The 23,574-nt window shown below is 38.8% G+C and overlaps 1 protein-coding gene across 14 annotated transcripts in view; it reads right to left on the reverse strand.

Moving 5' to 3' along the window:
• KDM6A (lysine demethylase 6A) overlaps window positions 1-23,574 on the reverse strand; it is a 207,219-nt gene that overhangs the window by 96,283 nt on the left and 87,362 nt on the right. The window lies entirely within an intron of this gene.

Below are 23,574 nucleotides of genomic sequence, written 5' to 3' on the forward strand. Positions count from 1 at the left end.
GCAAATCTGTTTTAGCAAATCTTCCCTTTTTTTAAAAAAAAAGTAAAGCTTTCACACCGTTCCTTGCGAACAAATTTCTCCAAACCTATATTCTAAAACTTGAAACTCTTAAACTCTTACTAAAATACTTCTTGCCACACTGTCTTGGGTTGCATTTCCCCAGAAGCACAGCCTGAAACAAAAGGTTTCAGTACAAGTACTTTATTTGGGAAGCTACTCTAGGAAACACCAGTAAGGGAATGGAGAAGTGGGGAAGGGAAGGGAAGGAAGCCAACAAAGGGTGCGGCATAGCTGGTTATGCAGCTGTAGGAAACTGGGACTCAGTCCTGCTGGGCATCTCTAGTAGACTGTGTGGAACACTCCTCAGAGTCATCTTGCCCTAGGTGTCAGGGAACTAGAGTACTTATCTCACAACTGCTGTCAGTCACTGGTGACAGAAAAACAATCAGTGATGTTTAAGCCCAAAGTGTAAACAGCTGAGTGACTTTCTGGCATTCAATTATTTTTTTAATACTAAAATTTGTTCTAGGATTATATTGTGCATTTCCTTTTAATTCTGAGTAGTCTTCTGAAAACAATGAAAAATGTTGCTTAAGCACATCTTAAAATGTAATAAATATGAAAATTTAATTTTATTAAATCCTCATTACTCTCAATTTTCCGAATGAGAAAAAAAACACGCTACAGGGGTATTCACAAATGTGAGATTCACAAAGGCCTCAGACAACATCTATTCCAAAAGTTCACATTTAAAAAAAATTCTTAATTTAGTCAGAACTGGTTTTAATCAGGATCATTCATTTACCACCCCACCCCCCATCACCTGAAAATAAGTTGAGCATTTAGTTGGTATCAGGGACACTATTTAAGGACTGAACAAACCAAACTGATTAAATATACTTCCCCTGCTCTCAAGAAGTATGCAACCTACCGTGTGTAGGGGGTAGGGGATGGGGAGAACAGGGATATTCAGACTGCAGGAGTAGCTGATTCAGTCATGAAGTATTTTACCCAGAAAGTCTAGATTTCAAACATGACTGTCTTCTTAGACAGGGGAGAAGGAAGTGAAGGGAGTATGGCTGAATAACAACAGACAACATCTTTCACCAATTTAGGTTAATTGCCCAGAGAAGGTAGTGTGGGGTGTGGTGGAAATATGAGTTTACTGAAGGGCATTTCTGCTTTCAGGACACACCCTGATTCTCTCAACTTCCTTACTTTGTTCATAGTTCATCTTCCCCCCCCCTAGGAAATCCTATCTTGATCCCTGACACGGTATAAATCCTATCAATTATTCAAGGTTCATTTTAGATGCCATCTTCCCATGAAGCTCTGCTGCTTCTCCCACCTCAAACCAGAGGTAATCTTTCCAACCTCTAAATTTGGCCTTAGCATGATTCTCTAGCATATGACATTATTACTTAATATTAAGAAGTTACTTAATATTACGTAAAATGCTAACACTATTTTTTTTTAAAAGGCTCCAACAACCCTATGAGGTGGTAGAGGGCTTCATTTATAGAATGAAGAAGTGAAGATCAGACAGATTAAGCAACTTGCTCAGAGACAGGTACAGACACAGGAATTGAATCTAGGTTGGCCTCCAGAGTTCACTCTTAACTACTATACCACTGTTATCTGTGCGCTGACTAAACTCCATCCCTTCAGACAAAAATGCCACAAAGGCAGGAGGAGTGCTAGTCATTTGTGCATGCACTGTTATCATCCAGCACAGTGCCTTCCACATAGCAGATACCCAAAGGTTTAGTAAATTGAATCATCCTAGTATTTAAGCTCAGTTCTCTGGGTGACACAGAATTAGTATGAGGCATGGTCCCTGTTAACCAGGAGATTATAAATCTCAGCAAGGAGTTAAGTCTCATTTTTCCATAACAGTAAACAATGTAATTCAAACATTTATTGAGCACCTACTATGAGTCATACCAAAGTTATCGGCACTGGGAAGACAACAGTGAACAAAACAGACAAAAATCCCTATCTTCAATGAATTTATAATCTAATGACAAAAGACTATGAATAAGTGCATAATAATATATTCCAAGCTACAACCATTTAAGAGTTAATGAAGGAGAACAAGGTACTAGGAAAAGAAGTAGTACTTGGGTACTATATCTCAAGAACGGCTGGGAAAGGAGAAGGAAAAACAAACCATCTCAGCCAGAGGTTCTAAACTACACATCTTTGGAAATAGTGACCCGAGGGTGTGAATGACCATATGCTCTGAAATAGATGTTCTGAATAGATTCCCTCCCAATGTACAATCTCACCAAAAATGCCAATAGCATCCTCATTGACAAACGTAGGTCTACGCAAGAGGACAACCAGAGCAAAGGCACTGAGATGGAAACGAGTTTAAATGTGATATAGCCATTCTTCAACCTACTGTGAGGAGTTAGGGGCGTAACTTTCCAGGAAATGTACTATTTATAAAAAACACTCCTGCTTCAGTCCAAATCCTGAGAGATTAGAATATCTACACCAGGAGTCAGCAGATTACAGCACATGGGTCAAATTCAGACAGCCACCTGTTTTTGTAAATAAAGTTTTATTGGAACATAGCTACACCCACTCATTTACTTATTGTCTATGGCTGCTTCTAGCTCCAATAGCAGAAGCAAGTTGCAACAGAGAGACTATCTGGCTTATGAAGTCTAAAACATTTAGTATCTGGCCTTTTACAAAAGAAGTCTGCCAACCTCTGACCTAGACTGTATTATAGTACCCATCACAACCCCAAATTAAGAAATTATAACTTGATGAGATTACTAACAATTTATATTCAAGGCTCTTATACTATGTCTACAGTAAAGTGATGTGGTTCATTAAGTCAGCAGTTCACCAATACCAGAGTCCACAGTGGTGTTTTCACTGATCCCCAGCGTAGCTATTAGAGAAACTCCTGAATGCCCTATGGTCCATAATCAGAGCTTCAGACTGTATAACCCCAGATGTGAGAGGGGAGCACTCTGCAGTCACAAGCTTTATTCTTTCCAACTGTTTCTCAGCTTCTCTCAGTTTCCCCAGACTATTTCCAAATTGAAGAAAAGGGCATGGAGCGTTCTGCTTCCATTTTCATGAACATACCTATATAACAGTGGATTAGAAAAGAAGAGTAATAAACTAAATTATACAAAAACAGTGAGCCTTAATGCTGGAGAGGCTGTGGAGAAAAAGGAACCCTCATACACTGTTGGTGGGAATGCAAACTGGTGCAGCCACTATGGAAAACAGTATGGAGATTTCTCAAAAAGTTAAAAATAGAAATACCTTATGACCCAGCCATCCCACTACTGGGTATATATCCTAAGAACCTGAAATCAGCAATTCCAAAAGTCCCATGCACCCCTATGTTCATCGCAGCATTATTCACAATAGCCAAGTCATGGAACCAACCTAAGTGCCCAGGAACTGAAGACTGGATAAAGAAGATGTGGTATATATACAATGGAATACTACTCAGCCATAAAAAAGGACAAAGTCGTCCCATTCACAACATGGAATAGACCTTGAGGGTATTACATTGAGTGAAATAAGCCAGACAGAGACAGACAAACTCTGTATGACTCCACTCATAGGTGGTAGTTAACATAGAGACAAAGAGAACTGATCGGTGGTTACCAGGAGAAAGGGGGGGTGGGGGGAGGGCACTAGGGGTGAAGTGGTGTACCTACAACATGACTAATAATGATGTACAACTGTAATTTCACAAGGTTGTTAACTATCATAATCTTAATAAAAAAAAAAAAACAGTGAGCCTTAGAACAATACAGATGAAATAAGAAGCTGGCAACCTCATATCAGACCCTCTCTCAGCCAAATTTTCTTAAATCTGTCTATGAAATCCCATGGAAGGCACTGTTGGCTGACTAATACCCTTTTCTCCCGGCTACTTTCAGTGAGAAAAAGTTGGTAACGTGACACAGTTCTAGCCAATGAGACAAGCCGATTTCTACCATAGGGCTTCCAGGAGAGCTTTTGCTTTCTTTGCATAATGCTTCCTTTCCTTTTCTTCCTCCTTCTGTTAGTATGTCATGGTCACCAGAGTGATGAAGGGATTAATAGCCCACCAAAGTAGTATGAAAATCACTTTAAACTGAAAACATCTGAACAATCAGCAGTCACAGAAATAAGCATTATCTAAACTTAAGCAGAGCATCCTGAAAATACAGCTACCAATGACAAACCCCTCCAAGGGAATTTGCTGACTGAGAAAATACCCTTAATTCCACTGCCCGTCAGCATCAAAAAGTCCAAGAGAACTTTCTCTACCTTCCCAATGAAGCCCTTACCCGCTCCCAAGTCCATTTTGTTAAGTTCAGTGGAACCTTCCATACTTTCCCAATGAAGCCCTAAACTCTCTCCCTCTTTTGTTAGGTTTATATATAAATCTTTATCTCTGGGTATTGAGGCAGTTACTCATTACTAAGCAACTCCAGCATGCATGTGTAAAGAAACTTTGCCTTTTCTCCTGTTACTCTACTGTCAGTTAATTTGCAGGCCCCCAACCAATGGACCCAAGTTGCAAGAGAAAAAGTATTTCCTCCCAACAGTGACAAGCAGCAACCCTGTGTAAAAATCAGACTGGACAGGGACTAGAACAGTAGTCATAGACAGATGATTTTAAAAGAAAACATGCTTTAATGACAGCAGGAGAGTGCCAGTAAGTTTAAGATGAGAACACTGCCCACCCCCTCATACCCCCCCTTAAAGGCCACAGCTATTTTTTATTTACCATGGTTTGGGTTTTTTGAGGAAAGTTTAGATCTAGTATCCTACAAGCATGCAGAAGAGTAAGCAGCAACGTAAGAAAGCACCTGTTACCCAGACAAAGGGAGGGCGAGATTAACAAAAGAGAATACTAGTCAAAGTAACATTCAAGCTTCTAAAAACTTTTATTAGACAAGATCAGAGCCAAAGGTAGTCAATTCAGGGTAACTAATTGTATTCTAAATGATGAGATTATCAAGATATTGATACAATGTTGCCCATCTTTGGGAAGAATGCAATTTGATTGTAGCACCCCCAAGCATCCCATACTCCAGTAATCACCTTCTTGAAGACAATCATATTTTTATGCAGAGATATAATTAAGAAATAAAATCAAGCCAAACTAGTAGAAAAATGTCAAATTTCTTAATCTTATTCTTCTCTGATACTAATTCGACATAGCCAGTGATACGGGGGTGGGGGGGTGGGAGGATCTGCTGTTCATCTTATTGGGAACCCAAAGGGGGGGGGGGGGGGGGGGGGGGGGGGGGGGGGGGGGAGGCGTGCTAGGGGGGAGATGAAGGCATTCCAAAGCTCCAGGAATGAACTTCCAAATGCCTTCCAGTCACCTTCACCTGTTGCATATACTACAAATACCTGAAACTCTATGAATCTTACATCTTAGGGTATGGTGCTCTAATGGTACTGAAGACTTTATATAGTGGTAACAATCTCACCCATTAACCAAGCCAAAAAGCAGGCCTACTTTTTTCTTCTCTCACCTACTCCCCACCAATAAACCAAATTCATTCTATTCACAAAGCTCATTTTACAATCTAAAAGCCTTTGAATCTATCCCCTCTCCATTCCTACTGCCGTTTCTCTATGTAACTAGGACCTCAACTTTGTCTACCTGGCCTGTTTCACTAGTTTCCTAACTCATCTCCCAAATTCTAACCTCCCCTTCCATTTCCCCCCTTTCAATCTACCTTCCAGACATACCAATGCCAACGACCTTTCAAAAACTCAAACATGACACTTTCTATTTTAAAGTCCTCAGAAGAGTCCCTACAACTTAGCCTAACTTGAAGGATCTTCATTTTACGAGTCTTGCTCAATTTTCCCAATCTCATAGCCACCAATTCAATTGGGACAAATAATATGCACATCTATAAATAAAATATGCTCTTACACATATCTGTGATTTTAAACATGTTTGCTTCCTCTGCTGAAAAAGCCAATGCCATCTTTCCTTCAATTCACTTCTCAATCTGGCAAATTCCAATCCATCCTTTAATACATCACTCATCTCTTTCTTGCAGAAGTATTATAAGACACACTCCCCAGCCCAAAGAGAATTAGGTTTTCTGATACAGGTATCCAAACTAATATCCATGTCTATTACAGATATGCTGTTTATCTCCTCCACTAGAACATGAGTCTGTAAACTGTAAATGGTAGAGACAGAACCCAAGTCATCTTGTGATCCCTATGGCAAAGTAACTGGCATATATAAATTATTTAGGAAAGCTTTGCTGCTGAATAAACCCATCTCTTACAGCCTTAAATAACTTGTTACACATTTTTCATCAAAGAATTTAATACTTAATGTTGATCCAACTTACAGTGAATTATTTTCTTAATACAACTACCTTCTGGACACTTAGAAGGGTTTTCCTAGTTATAATAATACAGCAAAAGAGGTTGCAAAAGCTCATTACACCCATCAGGCCCAAAGTTATACTATTACAGCAGAAGTTCTGCTTCCAAAACCTATGCATAGTATTGCATACTGATCATGAAATCAGGCTGTAGGGGCCATCAGATTTGGCTTAGAATTCCCGCACTGTCACTTACTTATTAACACTCATGAAACAAGTTAACTGAGTCTCAATTTCATAGGGCTGCTTTGAGGAATTAAATGAGATCATACATGTAAAACACATAAAATCCTACCTGGCACTTGGGATTTTTGTGAAAAGTAAAGGAGGAAACATATCTAACACCACCAAGAAAATTATCTAGCACATGGTAATTGCTCAATGGATATAACATGATACATAAAATTCTTGATAAGTCTCACACACTGTTAAAAAATTACACATTAAAAATGAGAGAACATAGAAATAGAGATACAGACAAGACTACTCAAAACGTAAGCAACACTATAACCAGAAGATTTGAAAAACAGTAACTGGTACCTGGAGATCGCCTGAACCACTCAAGCAGAAAGCTCAGCATGCTGATAGGTCACCATGGTTGCTATTAAAAATGAACAAAACAATGAAGTTTGAATGCTAGCAGCCCTTTAATTAGAGCAGAGCTGGCAGGTGCTGAGACAATGAAAATAGCTGAGAGCTGCACAAAGAGTGGGGATGTGCCTTTAGGAGGAGGAGCCCTGGATGCAGGTACTCATGTTTAATTTTCTTAAAATATAGACTACAAGACTCCTGCTGCCAGTGTAGCAGCCAAGCTGAGAGCTTTTCCCTTTCCTACTGAAATTTATAATATATATTCCCATTATCTAGAAAAAGATTTAAGTGAAACAAGAAGACTTTCGTGTCATAAAGATGTAATTCTCTTATTTACCAATAAGATGAGTTAATTTGTATTACTAATACAGTCTATTTTGCAACAACATGTGTACCTTCTCTTACTGTTTTCTATCTTATTATCATGATCAGACAAAATAAAGACATTTCTCAGCCTCCCTTGCAGCTAGGAGTGGTCATATTACTAAACTCTCACCAATGAGATGTGTATGAAGGGATGTGTACAATCTCATGATTCCCTTAAAGGAAAGGGTTGTTGCCCTCTGTTTCCTCTTCCTCTGACCAGCTCCAAGGTATGAGACAGCCAAGTCAAGAATGGAAAAATATAGACCAATTTCAATTATGAACAAAGATGCAATTCCAATCCAGGTAATACTTAACAATGGATGAAAACATTCCCAAATTGAACTTACCTCAGAAATACAAGACTGATTTAAGGAAAAAAAAATATTATCTCAGGGGATGCAGAAAAATAATTTGCATACAAAAGAAAAATGTTGACTTTTCAATTGAAATTTTTAAAAGCTGGCTTTCACTAAAGTAAGGAAGTTCCTTTCTATTCTTAGTTTGCTATTTACAAAAAAGAAAAAGAAATTCAAGTAATCATACTTCATGGTAAAATATTTAAAACATTCCCTTTAAAATGGGAAGCAAGACAAATGTACTACAGTCATGCATCTTAAGCAATGGGGACATGTTCTGAGAAATGCATCATTAGGCGATTTTGTCATTGTGTGAACATCACTGAGTGTACTTACACAAACCTAGATGGTATAGCCTACTACACACCTAAGCTATATGGTACTAATCTTACGGGACTACCATCACATATGCGGTCAATGATGGAAACATTGTTATGTGACTCATAACTGTTTATCACCTCTTTCAGCCAATACTGTGCTGGTATCCTAGTTACCACAGTGGCAGGAGAAAAGATCACAAAAATTGGAAATGGAGAAACAAAAGTATCATTAATTACAAAGGTAGGATAGTCTATGCAGAAAATCCAAAGTAAAGCATTCAAGTCAAATTAGCCAAGTTAGTCAAAGTTAGTGAATTTGCTTAATAAATTTAACACACAAAAGCCAACTGCAGTTCAATATACCAGCAAAGAGACAAAAAATAAAACGGTATTTATAATATCAATAAAACTGCAAGATATAAAATACATTATTTTATAACATGAACAAGAACTTTGTGAAAAAATTATAAATATTGAAAAAGACAGGAGTCTCCTTACAATGACAGTTTTTTGGGTTTTTTTTTAAATGTACAAAGTCAATGCAATTCCAATCAATCCCTGGAAGTCACTGTGTTTTATTTAATTTTATGACTCTGATTTCCAGCACTATAGAACTTGACTAAATACTGAAACAAATCTAAGACTCCAGATCTGTGCTAATTGTTGCAAATCCATTTACCATCTATCTGGCCCTTGCCTTCTTTTCCCCACTTTGAGGCCTATAACCCCAACAATTATCTCAGGATCTAAAACAGGGGTCCACAAACTACGGTCAAATTTTTTCTTTACAGCTCAGGAGCTAAAAGTGATTTTTACATTTTATATTGATTACACTGGAAATGATTAGCTAAGTACCTACATAATAACTGATTTTGCCTCTTGGCCCAAAAAGCCTAAAATATTTACTATTTCGCCCTTTAATAAAGAGTTTTTGAATCTTTGCTCTAAACCAAGAATTTCAGAGTTCCCTAAACACCCAGTGTACTTTCATGTGCTGACTCAGTTCTCTTCTTGGGAAGCCTTTCCACATCTCCTATCTGGAAAACTCCCATTCACCCTTCCCTCGGGTTTCAACTTCTCTATGCAGTCTCTCTAATCCCCACTCAAACTTTCCCACACCCCTTATGCAAAGACATATACTTCTGCCTCCTCCACATCTCCAATGTATCAATTACCAAAAACTTACGCTTATGTGTGTCTCCCTCACAAGAACACAGTCAACTTGAGAGCAGGAACTACTTTACTCATCCCTGTATTGCCAACAAAGCCCTTGTCAATGAATGTAAAAAAGCCAGTTAGTGACTGACATATATAGTGTAATAGAAAAAGTCACTGAAAAGTCAGAAGATGAGTACAGATTCTACTAGTTTATCCATCAATTTGTGCTGACCTGGGGGCTTCCTTAACCATCTGAACACAGTATGTCTAGTCCATAAGTAAAGAGATTAAATAATTTCTAAGGTGTTCTGCTTCTAAAATTGTAAAATTTAAAAAAAATTTCTTATTCTCAAATATACTGCTTTTTAACTTTTCTTATATATTCTTTAAAAGATCTCATTCTCGGCAGGGCTGGCCCACTGGTGCAGCAGTTAAGTTCACAAGTTCCGCTTCAGCGGCCCAGGGTTCGCCGGTTCAGATCACAGGTGCAAACATGGCACTACTTGGCAAGCCATGCTGTGGTAGGCGTCCCACATATAAAGTAGAGGAAGATGGGCACAGATGTTAGCTCAGGGCCAGTCTTCCTCAGCAAAAAGAGGATTGGTGGCAGATGTTAGCTCAGGGCTAATTGTCCTCAAAAAAAAAAAGAAAAAAAAAGATCTCATTCTCCTGATCCCTGGCTTTACAGGCAATAAAGTTTTTTTAAATTTCAGGTCAATTTAAGCATTAAGCTTGTTGAAATATTAATTACAGTTCTGTCTTCCCTTAAAGTTCTAAATACTTTCACGTTATTAAGGCATTCCAAGACTGATATATTTAAATACTCAATAAATTTCTAAATTTGAAACATGAATTTGAATTGAGAACCTTGAGTTTTTCCATTTTAATAATTCTCTCCATATAATCTCTCCCCTACCCAACATTAACCCTCAATCCCACATCAGTGCACCGTTAACAAAAAAATAAAACTATATGGGAGATAAACGGGCCGAAGAAAACCTCACTCATCAGCCCCAATTAGGAAAGAAGGCTGGCACAATTTTCAGAGATGGTAAGAAATACAGCATTACAATTTTCTAGCAAGTATTGAATCAATTAGTAAAATAGATCTCTTTGCTGAATCTGCTTTAAGGACAAGAATTGTTTATAATTATCATACCAAAACATATGCAAATTAATCTACAAGTTTTAAGTTCCTGAAATACTTGATCCTCTTCAGCAGTAATACTATAAAGCCCCATTATACACACACACACACACACACACACACACACACACAGAAAGATGTAAAGTTTAATGTTTATTTTTTTTTCAGTGTCCTAAATTAAATTTTAGCCCAACTCTATCAAAGCCACTGTAAAAGTGCAGGGTTTTTTTAAGTGAATGAACTGATGAAGGCTTTGTTAATCAGAACTGTACCCACAAAGATTTTAATGAATCAATGTACAAAAAAAATTATACACCCTGCACTCATATGATGGGGTTCAGGGCAGGCCGCCCCAAGACACGTCACTCTGGTATGCGGACTATTTCTAGCTGAAGACAATAACGGCTCAGACTCAGCAAGAACATTCGACCTTCTGGGTTTTGGTAGACTGGGAGGATCCTTGCTAAGCCCACTCTTATCAAAGTTCTATTTACCAAACATTTGCTTTTCCATTTCCATGTGAGTTGCCTTCCTCCCCTTTGAAGCCCCAAACCACTACCCCAAAGTCCTCCTTGGAGATACTTGAACAGGTAGCTTCAGCCATTTTGGCGAGCTGCTCAATTTGTCTGAGCCTCTCCCATGTATACATGTTATAAAGCTATGTTTAATTTTCTCCTGTTATTCTGTCTCATGTGAATTTAATTCGTTCTCCAGCCAGAAGGACCCAGAGTGGGTAGAGGAAATGTCGTCCTTCCCTACATATAACAGGCAAATTATTTTTTTAACTGAAAAAGGTTGTTCTCTATTTTGCCTTGTTTCCACAATATTTAGTCAATGGCTCTTTTAGACAAGCAGACTACCATAATCCAAAACCTTTTCTTTCGGGGAGAAACGAAGGAAAGAGTCGATTTTGTTTGTTTAAAAATTCACAATTATAAATAAAAGTATATCACAAATTGTTTAATAAAGTACATGATAAAAACCATCAAAAAGTACCAGCACTTGTTTGCATTTTAACATACATCTTTACAGTCTTTTACTTGCATACTGAAACACAGCAGCATTAACAGTGTACCTAGAATGTTTTATTCCTACCTTTCTACTTTACACCATAAACCACAGAAGGAATTTCTAAACTTTTCTGATTCATGAATAAGTTTAGGTTTTGTTCTTGTTGCGGAACGGGATTAGAACATGATATCCCAAAATACTTCACTTTGGCATAAGAATTATTTTGAGCTGAAGGCATCTCAGTTCCTGAAATCCCTTATATGGCTAAAAGTAGAGCCTCCCAAAAGAACTCAATTGTCATAGAGTTGGAGGGAGCAACTCTAACAGACATTGTCACAAGACTATCATATCTCACATCTATTCTCCTAATGGCCCATTATCTTTGCAAAAAGTCATTTGTTTTCCCATAAGTGCCCTTTCTCCCTTTTGCCATCACCTACTAAATTGGTATATAGCCCCAAATTCTAACCACCCCTTTGAGTTACTCATCACAGAGTTTGCCTGCATGTATATACAATGCACGTGGAAAGTATTTTTTTCCTCCTGTTAATCTGGGTTTTTTTTGTTTTGTTTTGTTTTGAGGAGGATTAGCCCTGAGCTAACTGCTGCCAATCCTCTTTTTGCTGAGGAAGACTGGCCCTGAGCTAACATCGATGCCCATCCTCCTCTATTCTATATGTGGGACGCCTACACAGCATGGCTTTTGCCAAGTGGTGCCATGTCCGCACCCGGGATCCAAACCGGTGAACCCCAGGCCGCCAAGAAGTGGAACGTGTGAACTTAAGTTCTGTGCCACTGGTCCGGCCCCTAATCTGTTTTAAGTGTAACTTACAGGCCCTAGGCAAGAACCTAAGAGGTCAAAGGAAAGTCTGTCCTCCCCTACGTTGTTAAATTACTTTGCCATTTCTACACGGTTTGTAGAATAAATTATTAAGTAAGCCTTTGTTTATTATTAGCTGGTATTAGAAAGGCATTTATTACAATCATTAATAGTCAAGATATAACAGCATGATATAACAGTCATGAGGATTGGCAAATTTTCACCATTTCAAAACTGTCTGTTACTTGTACTGAACTAAGAAAAGTACAATCTCTCAAAAGATAAAATTTTCAATTACATAATAAACATTACTTAGTATTGAAATGTTAAAGATTGAGATTTAATTACAGTTATAGATCAATGATCAGTAATTGTCTATTCTGAATTCCAAAATTCTCTAAAAAAATTAAGTTTATCATAAATCAGCCACCAAAACTCTTTGGATAGGAAAACTCTGACTTGAAGTGACAGAAGTCTTTATTTACATACCCACTTAATATAACTACTCATACTATCACTGCAGAGCTGTAAATATACTGCTTGTAGGAGTCTACCCCAGACATCACAGGAGATATCATCTAATATAGCAAATACATTATCATCTTTCTCAAATCCAAAATAAAAAAAAAAATTCTCTCAGCTCTACACAATTCTGGATGCAAGAATTTCAGATGAAGAACTGAGGACCCAAAGTAGGGAAATTGCTTTATTTTTTAAGATCTAATCGTAGAGGATAGGTTTGAAAAGATGTGGTTTGAAGAGCTAAGTGCAACTAAAAGTTCAGGAGACAATCATCTCAGTCATATTTCAAAAAAAAAGTCCTACACTTACATTCTTCAATTTACAATACAGTGTGGCTATAAATCACACAAAATTGGACAGAACTATAAAAATAAAAAGTCAAAAAAAATTACTGAGTCACGAATATGAATTCTGATTACTGCTAGCCACTAATCATGTTCACTAGGTAAATACTCATTGGATCACAAATAGTACTGTTATGTTATATACTGATGCTTTAAAAAAAGATATTAAAGGGGCCAGCTGGGTGGCATAGTGGTTAAGTTCACGTGCTCCACTTCAGCAGCCTGGGGTTTGCCAGTTCAGATCCTGGGCGTGGACCTATACACCACTCATCAAGCCACGCTGTAGCCACATCCCACATACAAAATCAAGGAAGACTGGCACAGACATTAGCTCAGCAACAATTTTCCTCAAGCAAAAAGAGGAAGATTGGCAACAGATGTTAGCTCAGAACCAATCTCCCTCATCACAAAGAAAAAAAGAGAGAGAGATTAAAATAAGTAGCATTAATGTCTTTAAGTGACAGCATCTGGTACAAGTTCTTGAACCTGCAGAGAACCAAAACCGTCTACCCCCACACTGAGCCTGAATGTAAATAAACCAGACCTGACTGTCTATGTTGACTTGCTAGTCCTCTGTCTTTACTAGATTACTTTTCCATGTCTCCTGCCCAGGCACATGGTTTGTCCGTTATTACAGGAACCATCAACTCTTCAATGAAAAGCATGAACAATAGTTTGTGGCCCAAGATTCTTTGAAACCCTTACCTCAAATTCTTTGCCTTGCTATAGCCACCATTTCTGTACTGTTACACGGAGATTCTTACCCAAACAAGCTCCCAAATTGAAAGGCCTGCCTTAAAACAAAGTTAGAATTTTCAGTAAGTTCTGACCCCTACAAGGTACTGACAAAGCTTTGCAGAGGTTGTGTTCTCCTTTACCATGTAAGCAATAAACTCAGGTTTGTGTTCTTGGCATTTGGGGAGGCAGCTTTTGGCGTCTGGGAGGATCTCAAATTGCCTGTTAAGAAATCTGGACAATAAGAAACTACTGATGATAAATTATTTTGATGGCTATTATTATTCCATTTACTGGACATTCCATAATAAACTTATGTTCCCTTATTAGAAATGTCTACAGTAAGTTTTTTAATAATAAATTTTATAGAAAGTTTTCCTTCTTGTAAGTAAGATTAGAGGGGAGTTCCACTTCTGGCAATAGAAGACTAATCTGTTTCAGACTGAAATCTCAATTCCTCCTTCTCTCCAAGTAATTATAACTAGAAAAACTGGACAAAATATTGTTTTAAACCTGTTTTCATGTATTATACAATTACCAGGGCATCAAGAACTTGCAAAGTTAAGACAGTAACAGCCAAAATTCATTAAAAATCAAATGTCCTTCAACAATAAAATGAATAAATTGTGGCATGTTCACCCAATGAAATATTATATAGCAATGAAAAACTACTGCAATATACAACTACAAGGATAAATCTAACAAATACAGTACTGACTAAGAGTTTAAAATTACAGTGCATGATTACATTTTGATGAGTCTCAGAAGTAGGCAAAGTGGTAACAATATGTCATCACACTATTGCTTCCAATGAAGGCTACCTAAGATAATACTGAAGAAGACTCTCTTGCAGATAACTACAAAATAACTATAGTTTTATTAAAACTATAAACTCTGGTTTATAGAGTTTATAATACATAAAGCAGCTAGCTAAAGGCACTCAGGAGTAAACAGAAACAGGCAGATTCTGGTAGGAAGATATGGTATTTTGACTAATGGCCCCAAAGATATCTAAATCCTAATCCCTGGAACTGGGAATATTTACCTTACATGGCAAAAAATACTTTGCAGCTGTGATTAAACTAAGGATTGCGAGATGAGGAGGTTATCCTGGATTATCTAGGTAGACATCCTTAATAAGAGGAAGGCAAGAAAGTCAAAGGCCAAAGAAGGCAATGTGGGGACAAAATCCAGGGGACAAAAGATGATGTGATATGGGGCCATGAGGCAAAGGAATGTAGGTGGCCTTTAGAAGATGCAAAAAGGCAAGGAAACAGATTCTCCAACAGAGCCTCTAGAAGGAACTGGCCCTATTGACAATCTGATTTTAACCCCTTAAGACTCATCTTGGACTTTGACTTCCAAAACTGTAGAATAATTAAATTTGTGCTGTTTAAGCCATCAAATTTGTGGTAATTTGTTAAAGTAGCAACAGGAATCTAATACAGAAGGCCATGCTCAGAGGAGGAAAGTCACATGGAGTGAATTCCCATTGTAACAGCTAATAACTTGGTGCCAGGCATAGCATGCATGGTATTGGGTCACTGATACAAAAAGCACAGTCTTTCTGATACAGAAAACCAGAAGACCAAAACCAAGAGAAATCATAACCCACTGAATTAAGGGAAATCCTAGAAAGGAAAGAGTCAGAGAACGAAGCCCTAAATTCTGCCTATCCACATATCTTGCTGACTCCTGTATGCAAGTTACAGGCTCAAAACAGCCAAGTTAAAGACACAAGATCTGAATTGATACTTAGGATGCCACTTGAAGAAACTGAATTTACACTTCAAGACCAATAAAGATAACTGCCTGATGAAAGAGGAAAAAAACAGTTGTTAGAAGAAAATAACAGAATCAGAATTAGAATAATTTTCATAGTGTCCAGTACCGAACACAAAATTATATAACATACAAACATCCAGGAAAACAGAACATAGTCTCAAGAAAAAAGAAAATCAACTGAGACCAAACTCCTCATGACAAAGATGCCAGAAATGGCAGACAAGGATTTTACAGTGGCTCTTTTAAGTATCGTAACAAACTAAAACAAAATACGCTCATGAATAATGAAAAGACAGGAAATCCCAACAAAGAAAGAGTAACAATAAAAAAGAATCCAATGGAAAATCTATAACTGAAAAACATAATACCTGAAATTAAATTCAATGGGTTGAACTAATAATAAAATGAAGATGACAAAGGAAAGAGAAAATGAACTTCAAAACAATATAACAAATTATACAATGTGAAGAGCACAGAGAAAAAGGGTAAAAAAAGAAGCCCCTCAGGGACATTTTGATAAAAAAACAAATTATCAAACCTACATGGAATAGGATCCCCAGAAGGAGAGGAAAGAAAACAAACAAAATTATTTGAGGAAATAATGACAGAAAGTTCCCAAATTTAATGCATATTCAAGATGCTCAAACAGGATAAATACGAAGGCGATTATGGAGAGGTGTATCATGATCAAACTACATTGAAAGGAGCAAACAATAAATTGTATACAGGGGAACAGTGGCTCTATTAAGAGCTGATTTCTCATCAGAAAATATGGAGGAAAGGCGAGAGCAGAACTTCACTTAAAAAAAAAAAAAAGCAAGCCAACCCATAATTCTCTATCCAGCAAAAATGCCCTTTAAAAATGAAATTGAAGGGACATTCACCGATTAACAAAGGATATTCAGATAGCATCTCAAGACGCCTAAGAGTCTCATGCTACTATAAATCAGAAGGCGGACGGACTTCGCCACAGGAGGCGGTGGAAATAGGTGAAAACTCTCTGACCCCTGACCCCCAGAGAGACTAGCTCCTGCAGGAGGCTCTCTTCCAGCGGACTCCCCCATAGCATCGCCACACACCAAGGGCGGGAGTGTGCACTCACCAGCGGAGCGACGGTGGAAACAGGTGACAACAGCCCTACCCAAGCCCCCCACGATTACACCTAAGCCCAGGGGGAATCCCCAGGGTCCTGCACCCACCAGCATGGAAGGCCTCTGCAAGCCATTAGCAGGGAGGCTCCGCCCAGAATCCAGAAGAAAGGGAAGCTCCCGACGGGTGGATTCCCCGGCATGGCACCAGACCGCAAGCTGCTGCTGGGCTCACAGTCTCCGGCACATGGGTTGGTGCAGGGGGCGCCCGGACTTCCTGTAGATGTGCTTGGGGACACGGGTGGAGCTCCAGCGCCCAGCTCTGTGGCCAGGGTGGAGGCTCCGGGATCCCGCACCTCCCCAGCAGGGAAAGCCTCTGCTCACCATTAGCAAGGAGGCCACGCCCAGAATCCAGGACAAAGGGAAGCTCCCGGCAGGCAGATTCCCTGGCACAGCACCAGACCACAAGATGCTGCCGGGCCCACAGTCTCCGGCACACGGGTCAGTGCAGGGGGCGCCCAGACTTCCTGTGGATGTGCTTGGGGACAGCGGTGGAAGTCCAGCACCCGGCTCTGCAGCCAAGGGGGACGCTCCAGGGTCCTGCACCCCCCCAACAGAGAGGGCCTCTGCTCGCCATTGGCAGAGAGGCCCTGCCCAGCATTCGGAACACCAGGAAGCTCCCTAGAGCACAATTCCCCACAAGGCAGCAGCTTACAAGCCACCGCCATGCCCACGGACTCTGGCCGTGTCCCAGACGAAGCAAAGAGCTCCCAGAGATCCCGTGAGAGTGGAGTGGGGCTGAGTGGAGCTCCGGTGAAACGGCTATGTAGTCCACGGGGGAACTCCAGGTTCCTACAGCAGCCTCAGCGAAAGCCTCTGCACAGCACTAGTGGAGAGGTCCCGACTTGCAATCGCAAGGCGGGAAGGCCCTGGGGCAAAAGTAGCACAGCTAGGTGAGCTAACGACAGACTGCAGAAGATACCCATAGCTCTGCTGGGACCTATAGTGGACAAGTGTGATCTTGTGGGCTCTGTTAGGGACAAAGCGGCGATTATAGGTGATCCTGCTACTAGCTGCTGGGAAAGCCCACAACACCACTGCAGGCCACAAGGAGGGAGCGCATCTAAGTGGGCTGTAACAGTAGGCACCAGCAGCCTGAGGTCCCCTTGCGATTGCCCCCACAACCGACGAGGGACCCCACAGGACCACTGTGACTACAAGGAGGGGTCCAGGTCCAGTCAGTAACAGCTGACAGGGTTCCTGGTTGGTGCAGTCTACACAGCTGCGCCCCCCCACACCAGTCGCAACAAGTGGAAGCAGCGACTAAACTCTATCTCTATACGGAGGCACAAATCCACGCCATCAAGCAGTATGAAAAGATACATTAAATCTCCAGAACAGAAGGAAAATGATAAGCACCCAGAAAACAATCCCAAAGACAATGAAATCTATAACCTAAATGACGATGATTTCAAAACTAACATTATTAAAAAACTCAACGAGTTAAAAGAGAACTCAGATAGACAACCCAATGAGTTCAGTAGCTATGTCACAAAAGAGCTTGACACTATAAAGAAGAACCAATTAGAAATACTGGAGATGAAGAACACAATGGAGGAGATTAAGAAAAATCTGGACTCTCTGAACAGTAGGGTCGATAATATGGAGGACCAAATTAGAAATTTGGAGGATAGGAATATAGAAATGCTGCAGACAGAGGAGGAGAGAGAACTAAGACTAAAAAGAAATGAAGAAACTCTCCGAGAATTATCCGACTCAATTAGGAGATGCAACATAAGGATTATAGGTATACCAGAGGGAGAAGAGAAGGAGAAGTGGGCACAAGGCCTGTTCAAAGAAATAATGGCTGAGAACTTTCCAAACTTGGGAAGAGAGATGGAACTTCACGTGACAGAAGTGAATAGATCTCCAAACTTTATTAACGCAAGAAGACCAACCCCAAGGCATATAGTAGTGAAACTAGCAAAAGTCAATGACAAAGAGAAAATACTAAGGGGAGCCAGGCAGAAGAAGATAACTTACAAAGGAAACCCCATAAGGCTATCAGCAGATTTCTCAGGAGAGACCTTACAGGCTAGAAGAGATTGGAATGAAATATTCAAAACTCTGAAGGACAAAAACCTGCAGCCAAGAATACTCTACCCAGCGAAAATATCCTTCAAATACGATGGAGAAATACAAACTTTCCCAGATAAACAAAAGTTAAGGGAGTTCATCGCCACAAAACCTCCTCTTCAAGAAATGCTCAGGAAGAACCTCATTCCTGAAAAATCAAAAAAAGGAAAGGGGCTACAAAATCCAGAAAAAAGGAGATAAGCAGAAGGACAATAACACAAAGTAACAGCTCTCCATCAGGACAAAATGCAAAAGAACCAGAAAACAAGTGATAAAATGGCAACAGTAGGCCCCCACATTTCAATAATCACTCTAAACGTGAATGGATTGAACTCTCCAATCAAAAGGCACAGAGTGGCAGGATGGATCAAAGAACAAGATCCAACAATATGCTGCCTCCAGGAAACACACCTCAGCCCCAAAGAAAAACACAGACTCAAAGTGAAGGGATGGAGGACAATACTCCTGGCTAATAATGAACTTAAGAAAGCAGGTGTTGCCATACTTATATCAGACAAAGTAGACTTCAAAGAAAAACAGATAAAGAAAGACAAAGAGGGGCAGTATATAATGATAAAAGGGACGCTCCACCAAGATGACATAACACTTATAAATATATACGCACCTAACACAGGAGCACCAAAATTCGTAAAGGAACTATTAACAAAACTAAAAGGAGACATCAACAGCAATATAATAATAGTAGGGGACCTCAACACCCCATTAACACCAATGGACAGGTCATCCAGACAGAAAATCATGAAGGAAATTATAGAATTAAATGAAAAATTTGATCAGATGGACCTAATAGATATGTATAGGACACTTCATCCAAAAACAGCAGGTTACACATTCTTCTCAAGCGTGCATAGAACATTCTCAAGGACAGACCATATCTTGGGAAACAAAGCAAGCATCAATAAGTTCAAGAGGGTTGAAATAATATCAAGCATCTTTTCGGATCATAATGCTATGAAACTAGAAATCAACTACAAGAATAAAGCTGGGAAAGGGTCAAAAATGTGGAGACTAAACAACATGCTACTGAACAGACAATGGATTATTGAAGAAATTAAAGAAGAAATCAAATATAATCTGGAGACAATTGAAAATGAAAACACACCATACCAGATTATTTGGGACCCAGCAAAGGCAGTGCTAAGAGGGAAATTCATTGCAATACAGGCTCACCTCAATAAGCAAGAAAAATCTTACATAAACAACCTCAAATGACACCTAACGGAATTAGAAAAAGAAGAACAAACAAACACGAAAGTCAGTAGAAGGAGGAAAATAATAAAAATTAGAGCAGAAATAAATGATATTGAAACAAAAAAGAAAGTAGAAAGGATCAATGAAACAAAGAGTTGGTTCTTCGAAAAAATTAACAAAATCGATAAACCCTTAGCCAGACTAACGAAAAAACAAAGAGAGAAGTCTCAAATAAATAAAATTAGAAACGAGAGAGGAGAAATCACAACAGATACCGAAGAAATACAAAGGATCATAAGAGAATACTATGAAAAACTATATGCCAACAAATTGAACAACCTAGAAGAAATGGATAAATTCCTAGACTCATACAACCTACCCAAACTCAATCAGGAAGAAATAGAGAATCTGAATAGACCAATCACAAGTAAAGAAATAGAAACAGGAATCAAAAACCTCCCCAAAAATAAGAGGAGAGGGCCAGACGGCTTCTCTGGAGAATTCTACCAAACATTCAAAGAAGATTTAATACCTATCCTTCTCAAACTATTCCAGAAAACTGAGGAAGATGGAGCACTCCCTAATACATTCTACGAAGCCAACATCACACTGATACCAAAGCCTGACAAGGATAACACAAAGAAGGAAAACTACAGGCCAATATCACTGATAAACATAGATGCAAAATCCTCAACAAAATTCGGGCAAACCAAATACAGCAACACATCAAAAAGATTATACACCATGATCAAGTGGGATTTATACCAGGGACACAGGGATGGTTCAACATCCATAAGTCAATCAACGTGATTCACTACATTAACAAAACGAGAAACAAAAACCACACGATCATCTCAATAGATGCAGAGAAAGCATTCGACAAGATCCAACATCCATTTATGATAAAAACTCTCAATAAAATAGGTATAGGAGGAAAGTACCTCAACATAATAAAGGCCATATATGACAAACCCACAGCCAACATCACACTCAACAGACAAAAACTGAAACCCATCCCTCTCAGAACAGGAACAAGACCAGGGTGCCCACTTTCACCACTCTTATTCAACATAGTACTGGAGGTTTTGGCCAGAGCAATTCGGCAGGAAAAAGAAATAAAAGGAATCCAAACAGGCAACGAAGAAGTAAAACTCTCGCTGTTTGCAGACGACATGATCTTATATACAGAAAACCCCAAAGAATCCATAGAAAAACTATTAGAAACAATCAACAACTACAGCAAAGTTGCAGGGTATAAAATCAACATACATAAATCAGTAGCATTTCTATATGCTAACAATGAACTAACAGAAAAAGATCTCAAGAAGTCAATCCCATTCACGATCGCAACAAAAAGAATAAAATACCTTGGGATAAATTTAACCAAGAAAGTGAAAGATGTATACAACGAAAACTACAAGACCTTCTTGAAAGAAACTGACGACGACATAAAGAGATGGAAAGACATTCCGTGCACATGGACTGGAAGAATAAACATAGTTAAAATGTCCATACTACCTAAAGCAATCTACAGATTCAATGCTATCCCAATCAGAATTCCAATGACATTCTTTACAGAAATTGAACAAAGAATCCTAAAATTCATATGGGGCAACAAAAGACCCAGAATTGCTAAAGCAATCCTGAGAAAGAAGAACATCGCTGGAGGCATCACAATCCCTGACTTCAAAACATACTACAAAGCTACAGTAATCAAAACAGCATGGTACAGGTACAAAAACAGGTGCACAGATCAATAGAACAGAATTGAAAGCCCAGAAATAAAACCACACATCTATGGACAGCTAACCTTTGACAAATGAGCTGAGGGCCTACAATGGAGGAAAGTCTCTTCAACAAATGGTGCTGGGAAAACTGAACAGACACATGTAAAATAATAAAAATTGACCAGTCTTTTTCACTATTCACTAAAATAAACTCAAAATGGATCAAAGACCTAAAGATTAGGCCTGAAACAATAAGTCTTCTAGAAGAGAATATCGGCAGTACACTCTTTGACATCAGCTTCAAAAGAATCTTTTCAGACATCATAACCCCTCACATGAGGGAAACAATGGAAAGAATAAACAAATGGGACTTCATCAGACTAAAGAGCTTCTTCAAGGCAAGGGAAAACAGGATTGAAACAAAAAAACAGCCCACTAATTGGGAAAAAATATTCACAAGTTATTTATCTGACAAAGGGTTAATCTCCATAATATACAAAGAACTCACACAACTCAACAATAAAAAATCAAACCACCCAATTACAAAATGGGCAGGGGACATGAACAGACATTTCTCCAAAGAAGATATACGGATGACCAATAGACACATGAAAAGATGCTCATCATCACTAATCATCAGGGAAATGCAAATGAAAACTACACTAAGATATCACCTTACACCTGTTAAAATGGCAAAAATATCCAAAACCAAGAGTGACAAAGGTTGGAGAGGCTGTGGAGAAAAGGGAACCCTCATACACTGTTGGTGGGAATGCAAACTGGTGCAGCCACTATGGAAAACAGTATGGAGATTTCTCAAAATTTAAGAATAGAAATACCTTATGACCCAGCCATCCCACTACTGAGTATATATCCTAAAAACCTGAAATCAGCAATTCCAAAAGTTCCATGCACCCCTATGTTCATCGCAGCATTACTCACAATAGCCAAGTCATGGAAACAACCTAAGTGCCCAGGAACTGATGATTGGATAAAGAAGATTTGGTGTATATTTTACAATGGAATACCACTCAGCCATAAAAAAGGACAAAGTCGTCCCATTCACAACAACATGGATAGACCTTGAGGGTATTATGTTGAGTGAAATAAGCCCGACAGAGAAAGACAAACTCTGTATGACTCCACTCATAGGTGGTAGTTAACATATGGACAAAGAGAACTGATCGGTGGTTGCCAGGGGAAAGGGGAGTGGGGGGAGGGCACTACGGGTAAAGTGATATACCTACAACAAGACTAATAATGATGTACAACTGTAATTTCACAAGGATGTTAACTTTCATAACCTTAATAAAAAAACAAAAAAAAATTAAAAATTTTAAAAAAAGTGAAAGTAAAGAAAATATTTTCAGATCAAAGAAATTCTTCTCCACCAGACCTTTTACTGTAAGAAATGATAACGTTCTTTGGCCTAAAAGAAAATGACTGTACATGGAAATGATTCACAGAAAGTAATGAAAACCATCAGAAGTGGTAACCATATGGATAAAGACAAAGAATTACTATTACAATGTAATATATGGGCCTGTTTGAAGCAAAATAACATCATCTTTTGGAGTTAATAATATACATCTAATATATCTAACAACTATCACATAAAGGACATGGGTGGGTAAGATGTGGACCTATATAACTACAAACTTTCTACATTTTATGTGAATTGGTACAATATTAACTGAGACTTGACTGTGAAAAATTAAAGGTGTTTAGCATAATCCCTAGAACCACCACTGAACAAATAATGAAAAGAAGAATAGCTGAAAAGGCCAGTAGGAAAACTAAAGCGAAACTGTAAAACAGATTCAAATATCAAAAAAGGGGTGGCGGGAGCAGGTAAGGAGGAACATAA

This window comes from Equus quagga, chromosome 10 (assembly GCF_021613505.1).
Source record: "Equus quagga isolate Etosha38 chromosome 10, UCLA_HA_Equagga_1.0, whole genome shotgun sequence".
NCBI lineage: Eukaryota > Metazoa > Chordata > Mammalia > Perissodactyla > Equidae > Equus > Equus quagga.